This window comes from Triticum dicoccoides, chromosome 4A (assembly GCF_002162155.2).
Source record: "Triticum dicoccoides isolate Atlit2015 ecotype Zavitan chromosome 4A, WEW_v2.0, whole genome shotgun sequence".
Classification (NCBI taxonomy): Eukaryota; Viridiplantae; Streptophyta; class Magnoliopsida; order Poales; family Poaceae; genus Triticum; species Triticum dicoccoides.
Genome location: NC_041386.1, coordinates 611,530,049 through 611,542,464, shown reverse-complemented (window position 1 = coordinate 611,542,464; position 12,416 = coordinate 611,530,049). Strand labels below are relative to the sequence as shown.

General features: G+C 47.2%; 1 long non-coding RNA gene across 1 annotated transcript; it reads right to left on the bottom strand.

Annotated features, from left to right (window-relative positions):
- Window positions 1–4,021: 4,021 nt before the first annotated feature.
- Window positions 4,022–6,015, bottom strand: LOC119289366. The gene is made up of 5 exons (XR_005141496.1): window positions 5,872–6,015; window positions 5,648–5,798; window positions 5,073–5,149; window positions 4,899–4,982; window positions 4,022–4,794 (listed from the first exon to the last, which is right to left on the bottom strand). It is a non-coding gene; the product is annotated as an uncharacterized LOC119289366 (long non-coding RNA).
- Between the last annotated feature and the right edge of the window lie 6,401 nt (window positions 6,016–12,416).

Below are 12,416 nucleotides of genomic sequence, written 5' to 3'. Positions count from 1 at the left end.
TAGACGACCTCTACTTTGTTGTTGCAAGTTTTACGTGGCTGCTACGGGCTTAAGCAAGAACCAATCTTACCTACGCATCAAAACCACAATGATAGTTTGTCAAATTGGTGCTGTTTTAACCTTCGCAAGGACCGGGCGTAGCCACACTCGGTTCAACTAAAGTTGGAGAAACCATCACCCGCTATCCACCTTTGTGCAAAGCACGTCGGGAGAACCGGTCTCGCGTAAGCGTACGCGTAATGTCGGTCCAGGCCGCTTCGTCCAACAATACTGCCGAACCAAAGTATGGCATGCTGGTAAGCAGTATGACTTATATCGCCCACAACTCACTTGTGTTCTACTCATGCATATAACATCAACACATAAGACCTAGGCTCGGATGCCACTGTAGGGTTTCGTAGTAATTTCAAAAAAATTCCTACAAACACGCAAGATCATGGTGATGCATAGCAACAAGAGGAGAGAGTGTGATCTACGTACCCTTGTAGATCGACAACGGAAGCATTAGCACAACGTGGTTGATGTAGTCGTACGTCTTCACGGTCCAACCGATCCAAGCACCGTTACTCCGGCACCTCCGAGTTCTTGGCACACGTTTAGCTCGATGACGCTCCCCGGGCTCCGATCCAGCAAAGCTTCGGGGAGGAGTTCCGTCAGCACGACGGCGTGGTGACGATCTTGATGTTCAACCGTCGCAGGGCTTCGCCTAAGCACCGCTACAAATATGACCGAGGTGGAATATGGTGGAGGAGGGCACCGCACACGGCTAAGGAACGATCATGAAGATCAACTTGTGTGTCTAGGGGTGCCCCCTTCCCCCGTATATAAAGGATCAAGGGGAGGAGGCCGACCGGCCTCTATGGCGCGCCAAGGAGGAGTCCTCCTCCTAGTAGGAGTAGGACTCCTACTAGGAGGGGGAAAGAAGTGGGGAGGGAGAAGGAAAGGGGGGCGCCCCCCCCCCTCTCCTAGTCCAATTCGGACCAGGGGGGAGGAGGCGCGCGGCCCACCTTTGGCTGCCCCTCTCTCTCTCCACTAAGGCCCATATGGCCCATTACTTCTCCCGGGGGGTTCCGGTAACCCTTCGGCTCTCCGGTTTTCTCCGAAATCACCCGGAACACTTCCGGTGTCCGAATATAGCCATCCAATATATCAATCTTTATGTCTCGACCATTTCGAGACTCCTCGTCATGTCCGTGATCACATCCGGGACTCCGAACTAACTTCGGTACATCAAAACTCATAAACTCATAATATAACTATCATCGAAACCTTAAGCATGTGGACCCTACGATTCGAGAACAATGTAGACATGACCGAGACACGTCTCCGGTCAATAACCAATAGCGGGACCTGGATGCCCATATTGGCTCCTACATATTTTACGAAGATCTTTATCGGTCAGACCGCATAACAACATACGTTGTTCCCTTTATCATCGGTATGTTACTTGCCCGAGATTCGATCGTCGGTATCTCAATACCTAGTTCAATCTCGTTACCGGCAAGTCTCTTTACTCGTTCCGTAATACATCATCTCACAACTAACTCATTAGTTGCAATGCTTGCAAGGCTTTATGTGATGTGCATTATCGAGAGGGCCCAGAGATACCTCTCCGACAATCGGAGTGACAAATCCTAATCTCGAAATACGCCAACCCAACATGTACCTTTGGAAACACCTGTAGAACACCTTTATAATCACCCAGTTACGTTGTGACGTTTGGTAGCACACAAAGTGTTCCTCCGGCAAACGGGAGTTGCATAATCTCATAGTCATAGGAACATGTATAAGTCATGAAGAAAGCAATAGCAACATACTAAACGATCGGGTGCTAAGCTAATGGAATGGGTCATGTCAATCAGATCATTCACCTAATGATGTGATCCCGTTAATCAAATAATAACTCTTTGTCCATGGTTAGGAAACATAACCATCTTTGATTAACGAGCTAGTCAAGTAGAGGCATACTAGTGACACTCTGTTTGTCTATGTATTCACACATGTATTATGTTTCCGGTTAATACAATTCTAGCATGAATAATAAACATTTATCATGATATAAGGAAATAAATAATAGCTTTATTATTGCCTCTAGGGCATATTTCCTTCAGGGATTAGGGACACCATGCGACCGACACGATAGAGACATCTTTGCGGCCTCCACAAAAGTTGGTCTGGGCGATGGTACACGTGCCATTTTTTAGGAGTCTGCTTGGCTTGATGGTTTGCGACCCAAGGACATTGCACCAAAAAAATTGAACTGTCAAAAAGAAGAAATTGCTCGGTCCAGAAAGCGCTCTCCAACAATTTTTGGGTGTCTCAGGTGAAGACCTCTCAGGGCATGATGGTTGACCATCTTCTTGAGTTTGTCAACCTATGGGAGAAGCTATCTCATGTTCAGCTAATACCTGACACACCTGATTCCATCACTTGGAAGCTCGCCAGGGATGGTCATTATTTAGCGGCAACGGCTTACAGTGCGCAATTTCTTGGTTTAGTCGATACAGACTTACCACTAATGGTTTGGAGAATTTGGGCTCCCCCAAAATGCAAATTCTTTGCTTGGCTAGTCATCAACAATAAAATCTGGACGGCAGACCGGCTTCAGAAGCGAGGATGGCCTAATTGCAACATGTGCCCCCTTTGTAAGCAAGTTTAGGAATCGACGACTCATCTGCTTTTCAAATGCCGACACACGGTTAGAGTGGAACATGATTAAGGTGTGGCTTGGCCTTCATGACATTTACCCGCGGAACTGGGCCATGGTTGACACAGTGAAGACTTGGTGGAGCGCCAACGCCTCGAACACGACGCAATCTCGACGACCGCTAACCTGCCTTATGCTACTTGTCTCGTGGGAAATCTGGAAAGAACGGAATGCTAGAGTATTTTGTAACGTCGCAGTGCCTGTTGGAGTTTTAGTTGCTAGAATCAAAGACGAGGCGGCGATATGGTGTCTGGCCGATGCGAAACATTTGTGTAATAGCATGCCACAAGAGTGATATGTTGTATTTGGCCTTTGGCCAAGACCCCTAATACTCCTTATTCGGGTGAGGCGGTTGACCTGACCTGTCCCTGAAGCTATGACCGATCCATCCATGCAGGAGCAGGACATGCACAGTAGTTCGTTCCTCCTCTTTTCCAATAATTTCATTCACTGTGTTGTGTCTCTGCTATCACGTACCGGGTTAAGTAATTTGCTGGTTGGCTCTTGATTTGGACATGCATGGATTATTACTTTGTTACTCCCTCTATCACAGTTTAAAGGGCGTATCTTCAAAACCAGAATTTTTCACAATTAGAGGAAAATAGGGCGCATGTCATTAATTAGCCTATTAACTGCATCGTTTTGGGAGGAATTAGCTCCTTCCGTTTGCCTTTCTGGTGCACATGCATGGTGTGAACTGAAATTACTCCACCAATGCATGCGATGGTTTCCTTCTTTTATTGGACGGAGAGATTACTATGTGTTTGTTTGGCGATTAATTAGGCGCATATCCTTAACTACCGCAGCTCCAACGCATCGGTTATTCCTACCAATCGCTAGCAACCTTGGGCCCAAAAAGATGTGAGATACGCCCTTTAAATTGTGATGGAGGGAGTAGTTAAGCGGATATTCATTTCTGAGCTCGGGCTCAGATGAACCCTAAATCAGCATCGTCCAGCAGCATGGGGATCTGTGCCGCCAGTGGTATTCTATCTCTGTATTTCTCAGGTATAGTACTAAATAAAAGCCATGTCGCAGGCGCATTAAATTTGAGGGCAGCGCGCCCTGTAGACGCGGAACAGGTAACCCGACCACGGCTGACCCAATTTTCCGAGCCAGTCTGAGCCGTGTCATCCCACGGACTCAATAACGGCCACCATGACCAGCGCCTCATAATAAATATATCAAACCATGGGACGCAATACTAGCAGGTTTGCAAAACTGAGATTCAGGTATACCAACACCCTCACCCTCGGCCACACTAAAGCCAGTAGAACAAACATTTTAACAACCAGTGAACCAGAAACAGTTCGGACAAACAAGATCATCGTTTTATTATCTGATTCCGGCTTTTTGCCACCTCGAAAATGGAGGAACAAGCATGGAGCACTGCTCACTAGAACACACTAGAAAATCTTCAGCAACTAAGAACAGAGTACAAACTTAAATATCACATCCCATTTTTTCAGCAATTCCCAGTGGCCTGGTACATATGTTGCAGTGATGACCTACCATACTATAGTTCTTGCATTTTCCAGGGTTTGCACGGCTTCTTCGGTGCATCCCAGGGCAGGTTGTTCACTTGTGTCCCTCGCGCCGGCAGAAGCTGCAGAACTTTGTCCATTTGCTCAGACCCTCGTATGGTGCCTTCTCCAGTATCTGTCGGCCTTCCAACCCCTCTGCTTATCCGGGACTGCAAGACCTTTGCCAATCGGTCCTCAAAAGCCAAACAATCTCTCTTCTCTGCAAACGGTGCACTAGTAACCAACAATCATTCAGACTAGCTAACATGTGCTCGAATGACTCTGCACTCGCATCCCCCATCATCATGACATCCATAGCTTTCATACATAGCGTCGAATGTCTGCACGTGAAAGACAAGTTAACTGAATGGTCTTTCTGGTATTGAATCAGGTGCTAGGGTAGTATGTTCTTCACGTCCTTGGTCCACCGCTTGACAATATGCTTAACAGGAATCTCCTCTAAGTGAAGTACATCCATGAACTGTGACAGCAAAACACGGTTTTCAGAAATGTACATCCTCAAAGCAGGTCACTCGCATCTACACAACCTGCTATTCTCAGCCTCTGGCTTCCCAGTTTTCCAAAAAAAGTAGAAACGCTTTGTTAGTGACACATTCAACTATTCTTTTTGAGTTCATATACTTGAACAAGCGGCTTTAAGAATTTACCGAGCAGACGCAGACAATCTCCTGCATTGATTTGGTCCTCTCTGCGTTCAATCTGCTTTTCCCATATCTTATTCCAAAGCCAATCTGCCACGAATACAAATTGTATAAATTGTACGCCTCAAATTGAATCGAAACTTAGTCCTAGTTCAGGACAAACAACACATTTTTGTCTACTTGTGAATTGACTACTCAAGGGCACTCATTCTTGAAGGAAATGGGTTCTGTCTGGCAGCACGCTCCCTAGACGCAACCTGTATTTCCATAGAAAGACAACATTGGTCAGTTTCAACACGAGGGAACAGGGGAGGAGGCGCAGAAGGCATACTTCGCATAATTATTAAGCTAAGCAGACGGAATGAGGGTCGGATATCAGATGCAAAATACATTTGGCATGGTGGGATGCTTGCATTATTGGAAGATAGATATTTTCAACACATTCAGAAGTTGACATGTACCCAAAGCAAACGTGGGGTAAATACGGAAGACAATTTTATGTATGGATGGTTTGCCATGGAATACAAAATCATGCCTCATACTCTTTTTTCTCAACCACAACTTGACTTCTCAGGGTTCTACAGTTTGCGTTCCCAGTTCTGATTTCGTTAGGATTACTGAATCATGCATGTACCTATTTGACACGCGCAACTTCAGTAACTACTCTTCTGTCAGCTTCTAAAATTCAGCATAACTGTGATTTTTGTTTGTTCTAAAACAAAAACTAGTGTTCTTTTCCATCACAGAGATCACACCTGGCTAACGCCGCCAACTCGCTGCCCGCATCCGGACCCAACGTTTGAGTCAGCCGGCTCAACGCTTGTCGCACAATTCCACGAGAGAACCGCCAGAGGAACCGGATCTCGGTGGTCTAGGATGTTCGCGAATTCTTCACGGAGGGGAAATCTGCAAAGGCATGGCCATGTCCAGTGCAACTGGAAAAATACATAGATCTCCAATTTGGGAAGGGTTCCCTTACCTGTCGACCCCATCGAGAAGGAACTCAAGGCCATTATCTTCCATTGTTGGTTAACTTCAGCCGCCGTAGACTTGAACGGCAGTGGGGATGGAGTATAGCTGCTCGCGGCGGCGGCTTTGTTTCGAGGATCACCGAGGGCAAGGGTTTGTGGGTTCAGCGCGGTACCTAACATCTGTTCCACGGCTCGGCCTAAAAGTAAACGATCTGGTCCACGGACCAGCCAGACTCGCGCTCGGGGCATACGATTCTGGCCCACGTACGCGCACTGTTAGCTACCCTGCTGCGCTGTATAACGATTTACAAACGTACCACCGCAGACTTGTCAGGCCACATTATGCGAATCCCCATACGAGAACCAACGAGAGAGATTTAGGGAGCAGGTGAGCCCGAGCACCAAAACTCCGCGTCCTTCGTAGTTAAGTCGCTACATTGATCCGGAGCCTTGTCTGTAATATGCATGGGTCGTCATGCTTGCTTGCAGGTGACGCTTGCGGTTGCGGTGCATGCCGCCATTTCGAACTCAATCCAGTGGTACGTTCATTGTAACATGCTCATTTACAATACAGTATAGTTTTTTTTAATATTTCAACGCATTTTGGAAACATGCACATTTTTCTGAAGAAATGTATTTTTTTAAATCCTAGAATGTTTTTTGAACAACACAAAAAGAATTAGAATTTTGAACATATTTTGAAATTTTGTGATTTTCTTCGTAAAACAAGGAAAAAAAATTATGAACTTGAATTTTTAAAATTGTGACAAGTTTTTGAACAATGTTACAAATTTTGTATAAATCTTGAAATCCCAAACTTCTTTTCAAAAAATTGAACGAAATTGGAAATTCCGAACATTTGTACTCATTTCCGAACAAGTTTAAAAGATTTTCAACATTTTTTGAAAAATGGAAAACAAATTCAAATTTCGAACATTTTCAAAAACACGAACATATATTAACTAGAAAATTCCGAACATTTTTTGAAACAATGGAACAAATTCTGAAATTCTGAACGTTTTCTTTTGAAGATTTGAACGTTTTTTTAAATTTGGCGAGAGACCCTCCACTAGTACTACTCTGGGCAGACCCAGGCTGAATCTATCAAGCTGTTCGATGGCGCTACTCATGGCTCCGTAATGGCCTACTACATCGCCTTTCTCATCGATCTTTGACCTCAGCAGCGGGGGTATTAAGCATTAGATTTGCATATACTTTCGGTCTGCGTCCCTATGTAGGCCAAACCCTGTTGAACTTCCAGTTTGGTCTCAGCAGCGGAAAAAATAGATAGTATGCACGGATTAGTTGGATGGAGGTGAAGATGAATAGGCATGAAATGAAGGCGTAGATTGATTAGATATACGAGTAGACGGATGAGCACGTAGGAGGCAAGGGCACAAGGATCTGAAAAAAGAACCAACGGTGAAGATGCCTTTCGTTGGGTGCAACTCGCTTTGACGTACCACGTACGGTCGTCGTCGTCGCTTGTCTCATGCACGCATGCATCCGTGGTTGTGTTTCTTTTGTCAGGTCGACAGTACGGGCGGCCGGCAGCGGCTGCATGCTTCCACTTGCACCCAAACAGAAACAGAGACGACGTTGGGCGCCGGTCGTCGGACGTGGAAGGGCGCCAAGGCTGATGGATCATGGATTCATTCAACAAGACGGGCGGACCGCGAGTACATAACATGCATGGCCACGCGCTAAACAATGGCCGGGATCCGCTTCGATCCACTCGATCGACGCCACTCTGCTTCCCCTCTTTTCTTCTGTGCTATACCATCGATCTTCTTCACTTTCTTCTTCCCTGCATCTGCATGCCTGGACTCGTTCCGGCGATGGATCCATCGACTGGCGCAAGTGACGCATGCACGCGGCCTACTGTGTATGCATGGGCGCGCGCGCGCGCAATGGTGCTAGCTGCAGGACGCATGCCATGCCATGCAAGTGGATCCATCCACCGGCTAGCTAGCTAGGTAGCTGGCCGGCGAATCGGAGTGATGGATAATGGATGGATCCATCGGCTAGAGTAGCGGTAGTAGTAGTAGAGATGATGCATGCACATGCACGGCACAATGGTTAAAGTTGCGACAATGTAGTGCTTCCTCTATCCACAGTATGTTACCTTGAGTGAAATAAGGTGCTAGGACGTAATAGGCTTTGTCTTAGGTACGTAGTACGTACGAACGCATCCGATAGATGGAGCTATCTTCTTCCTTGCTTCATAGGCTGGTGGGCACGTACGTACGTACGTACCCAGTGCAGATTGCAGCGCCACGCACGGCCTACCTAGCTAGCTAGCCAGCTAACAGTAGCTACGATGGATGGATTGGTCACGCATGGCCGTATAATGCATGTGTCACTTTGACGCGGCCATGCATATGCATGCGCGCGAGCTCGCCTCATCATCATCATCATGGCCGCCTTTGGTAGCCGTGCGTGCGTGCGTGCAGCCATGGCTCGTCATGGCAGGCAGGCATCGTGCGGCCGGCTTCAATTCAATCGCAGCTTGCCGGGGCTAAATTTGGTGTTTTGACTTTTTTTCAAAATTATTCGAGATCTGATCCTAGTTTAAATTTTTTTCGAGATCTGACATTTTTGCTAACGCCAGGAACAATGGCGGTAGGGTATAACAGCCTACCGCCAAGGACCCTGGCGGTAAGGTTATATGCCCTACCGCCAAAACCCGTCTAAGTATTGAACACAGTACGTGCTCGAGCCTACCGCCGTGCTCGTGCCTACCGCTCGTCATGGCAGGCAGCAGGACAATGGCGGTAAGGTTGTGCAGGCTATCGCCAACCCATTTGACGGTAGAGATGTTTCCTACCGTCAAAGTCCCTGGCGGTAGGCTGTTAGACCCTACCGCCATGGACTCTGGCGGTAGCAAAAGGATCATATTTTAAAAAAAATTCAACTTAGGGTCAGATCTTGAATAGGTTTAAAACAAGGTCAAAACACGAAATTCAGCTGCTGGCCGGCCGGAGAGGAGAGACCCGTCCGCCAGCGGGGCCATGGAATGAACAGCCAGATTCCTCACCATCATTGTGTCGGAGCCGGCCGGTACCGCTAGTGTGGGTGGGTGGGGCCCACCTTCCATCCATTGTCTAGGTCCTCAGTAGTAGCTGGTCATCTTCTTGTCATCTCGATCGCCCCGACCCCGATGGAGCGCCGTGCTCGCTCGATCGTCGCGGCGGGCCGGGCCGGCCGCTGTCATGTCCGTACTCCGACCTGACGGACGGACGGACCGCGTCACCTTCTTCCTCCATAATGTCGCAAGAATAGCACACGTACGTATCCGGCCGTACCACTACTCCAGTCACATCTCATGTACCAATGCTGTATTCGCTTGCACGCCGTTGCTCGGCCAGTCTCCAACTTCTTCGAGGGGGGCACGATGCTCAAGATGCTACTGCTCGCTACTCGTTCCTAAATCCGTTACCTCTCAAACCCGTTTCAAATAGTCTAGACAGGTAATGATCGGTCACTAGAAACCGACACAATCGAACGCCTCAAACCGTTCTCAAACATCTGGGCTAACCGGCACCCCTCATATTCAACTTAAATATAGGATGAATATGAGGCGGTCTGGACGCGTCCGCCACGTCTGCCCAGTTCACCACTGGCCCACCCCTTACCCCACAAAATCCACCTCCGGAGCAAACCCTAGCCTCACTTCTCGCTCCGCTCCGCTTTCTCCAATCCGACAACTCCCGAACATCAGCGAGCATGTCCAGCGCCGGCAGCCGCTCCGACAGCAACTCCAGAGACAAGGACGAGCTGGCTCTCCATATTGCGCTGGATCGCTCACTAGTGGATACGAACAGTAGCTCCGGTTCCGGTGCAACGCCGCCTGTCGCCCGCGGCCGTAGCGCCGACGCCAGCCCTTCCCACCCCACACGCATATCGGTGAGGGCGGCTCAATCGACACCACCATGTCCGTCGGCCTCCTCCATCTTCGGTCGCTGCTCCATGCGGGCAGCGGTGGGTTCTGGTGCCCGCTCCGCCTACGCCGCGGAAGCGGACTCCAAAATCGGAGGCGCGTGCCGCCTGCCACAAGAGACAGAGGGCAAGGGAGATGGCAGCGAGGGTAGCCAAGCTCAAGCGCGAGTAGGACCGCATCGTTCAACGCTTGAAGGGCTGCATCTTCATCTCTGATTCCTCCGACGACGATGGTTCCGACTCTGATAGCTCCGACGTCGACCCACCTCCTGCCGCGAATGACTACAGCAACGCCGGCGACGAGAAGTGCAAAGGACCGGCGAAGCAGTGGCGAAGCCCCGCGCCCCGCCCTCTCGTTTAATCTAGCTCCTAGTATAGTTAGAACACAGTACTATCACTAATCTATGCCCTCCCTTGAAAAATTTCTTCAGATATGTGCAAAATCGTTTGAAAAATTCCTTCACTTGAAAATTGTTTCTGCATCCGTCACTAGTTTCACCCTACACTGGTCCCACATCTAAGCCCCCCGAGGAGCTAGCCTAGACTTGAACGTGAGTGTTGAAGCATGTTACATGCTCTTCTTTATTATTTTGGAGTAAATGGTTGGGATATGTATCGTCCTTGGTCATCTAATTGTGTCTTTTTTATTTTCGTAACATGCATTACTTTAGCTGATGTCTTTTTTATTTCCTTAACCGGCAATTCTTTAGCGTGATGTATTTTACTTTCTAACAGGCAATTCTTTAGCACGATGATAGTATAAAATAACCCTGAACAGTTTGTGCATATAACTTGTTTCAAATGACAGAAATGGTGCCAAGTATATAAATTCACAAACCAAGCAAAGATAACCATGGTATGTAGCTTCCACCACCAGCTTGTCATTTGCTCCGGCCGCTTGAGCTAATGATGCACGCATGTCCATCACCGCACTAATTTGCTTGGCTCGGACTGTATGTACTACTTAAGTGCGATGCATATGCTCATTAACTTTGTGTCCACTTACTACTTTAATTACCAGCTTGTGAAGTGAAGTCCACGACTTTCATGCACTCACAGCAGTTAATCTTAATTTTAGAGCGGGCGAATTAAGCGTGCATGCATGCATGGCATGATGGGGGCACAATAATCAGTTGCAATTAAGTGGAGGAAGCGTCCGGACATTAGCTAGAGATATGATCTACCAGAGCGCACGCACGCACGCACGATGAATATATGTGGAGTGGCAGGCCGGCTCTTTTGTGCATGCCAATGATGGATGTAATGTAGGGATGATATAGGGAGTGCGTGCATGCCGTCATGCATCGCCAAACTACGTACCTACATGTGTACTCATCCATGTTCCCGGCTGGCCTGATCATGCAGGTCGTGTAAAAATGATTGTCCCTTTTTTCAGATTGGACCCAGCTTGCTAGAGAACTGAGAACATACTAGTGTTTTCTTCAAAGAATGAACACCAATAATTAAGTTAATCACAACATTTAGAGTGAAAGTTTCCGTAAAAAGAATTATAGTGAAAGTTACAGGAAAAGACCGGAAAAGTTTAACTTAACCACCAGCTCTAGGGCAACTGACCAATTGCGGCTGAAAAACCATGTCATGTTCTTCTTATTTACATTGTAAATTTTGTAGGCATGAAAGTAGGAAAATTTTGGACGAGCAAACACTGAAGTAGGTAAAGCTTAGTTGGACAAATGGGATTAGTTTAATTCACCGCAATACTAGCCAGTGGCGGAGCGTAGTGGGGACAATTCCGGGCCCTGGCCCCCCCTTCCAAAAGGAAAATTTACCAAATACACTTACTTATCTGCTAATTGCTCTACTAATCGTCCGGCGTCTCTGATCATCCTAGCCTTTTCTATGCCATATACACTCATTTGGCCCCTCCTAATATTTGATTCACGCTCCGCCACTGATACTAGCGTCACTGAAGCAGAGCTCAAGACGTGCCTCACCGGTCTATATATCGGTATGACCCTTCATTCACCTATTATACTGGAGACTAACTGTGCGTTTATGATGTCTTTCCTATTGAATTAAAATCTTCACAGGTCATTGCTCGTTGATCTACGCTCAACACCTCGAAGTTGCTGTAGAGGGTCAAGTTAATTAAGATCAATCGCCATGCCAATGTGGTAGCCCATGAGATTGCTAAGTTTAGTTTTTTTTAATAAAACACGTGGTATTTTGCTTAATAGTTTTCCGCATTGTGTGGCGCCATGGATGATTGTAAGAACATTTTAATTAATTAATTAATTAATATATTGGGGTGTTTTATAAAAAAAACACCACAATACTAACCGCGGCTCATTTGGTATGTTTTTTATATTTCCTAGGTTACTTTTTCATAAGCCCGTTGATCTCCTTCTAGCAGTTTTATTTATGCATCTTCATTTAACCCTAGTATTGTTGTTTCCTTTCTTATCCTCTAGTCCTACCGCCACAAGCCCCCACCTTCTCCATGTATGGTCACTCTCCTGTCATTGCGGTCTCGCTTGCTCGTCAACCAACCGATCGTCTTCCTCTTCCCCCCAAGCAACTGGCCGGCAACAATACCAAACCACCACCCCCTCACGCAATCCCTATATTATGATTGTGAGGCGATCGTCTTCTT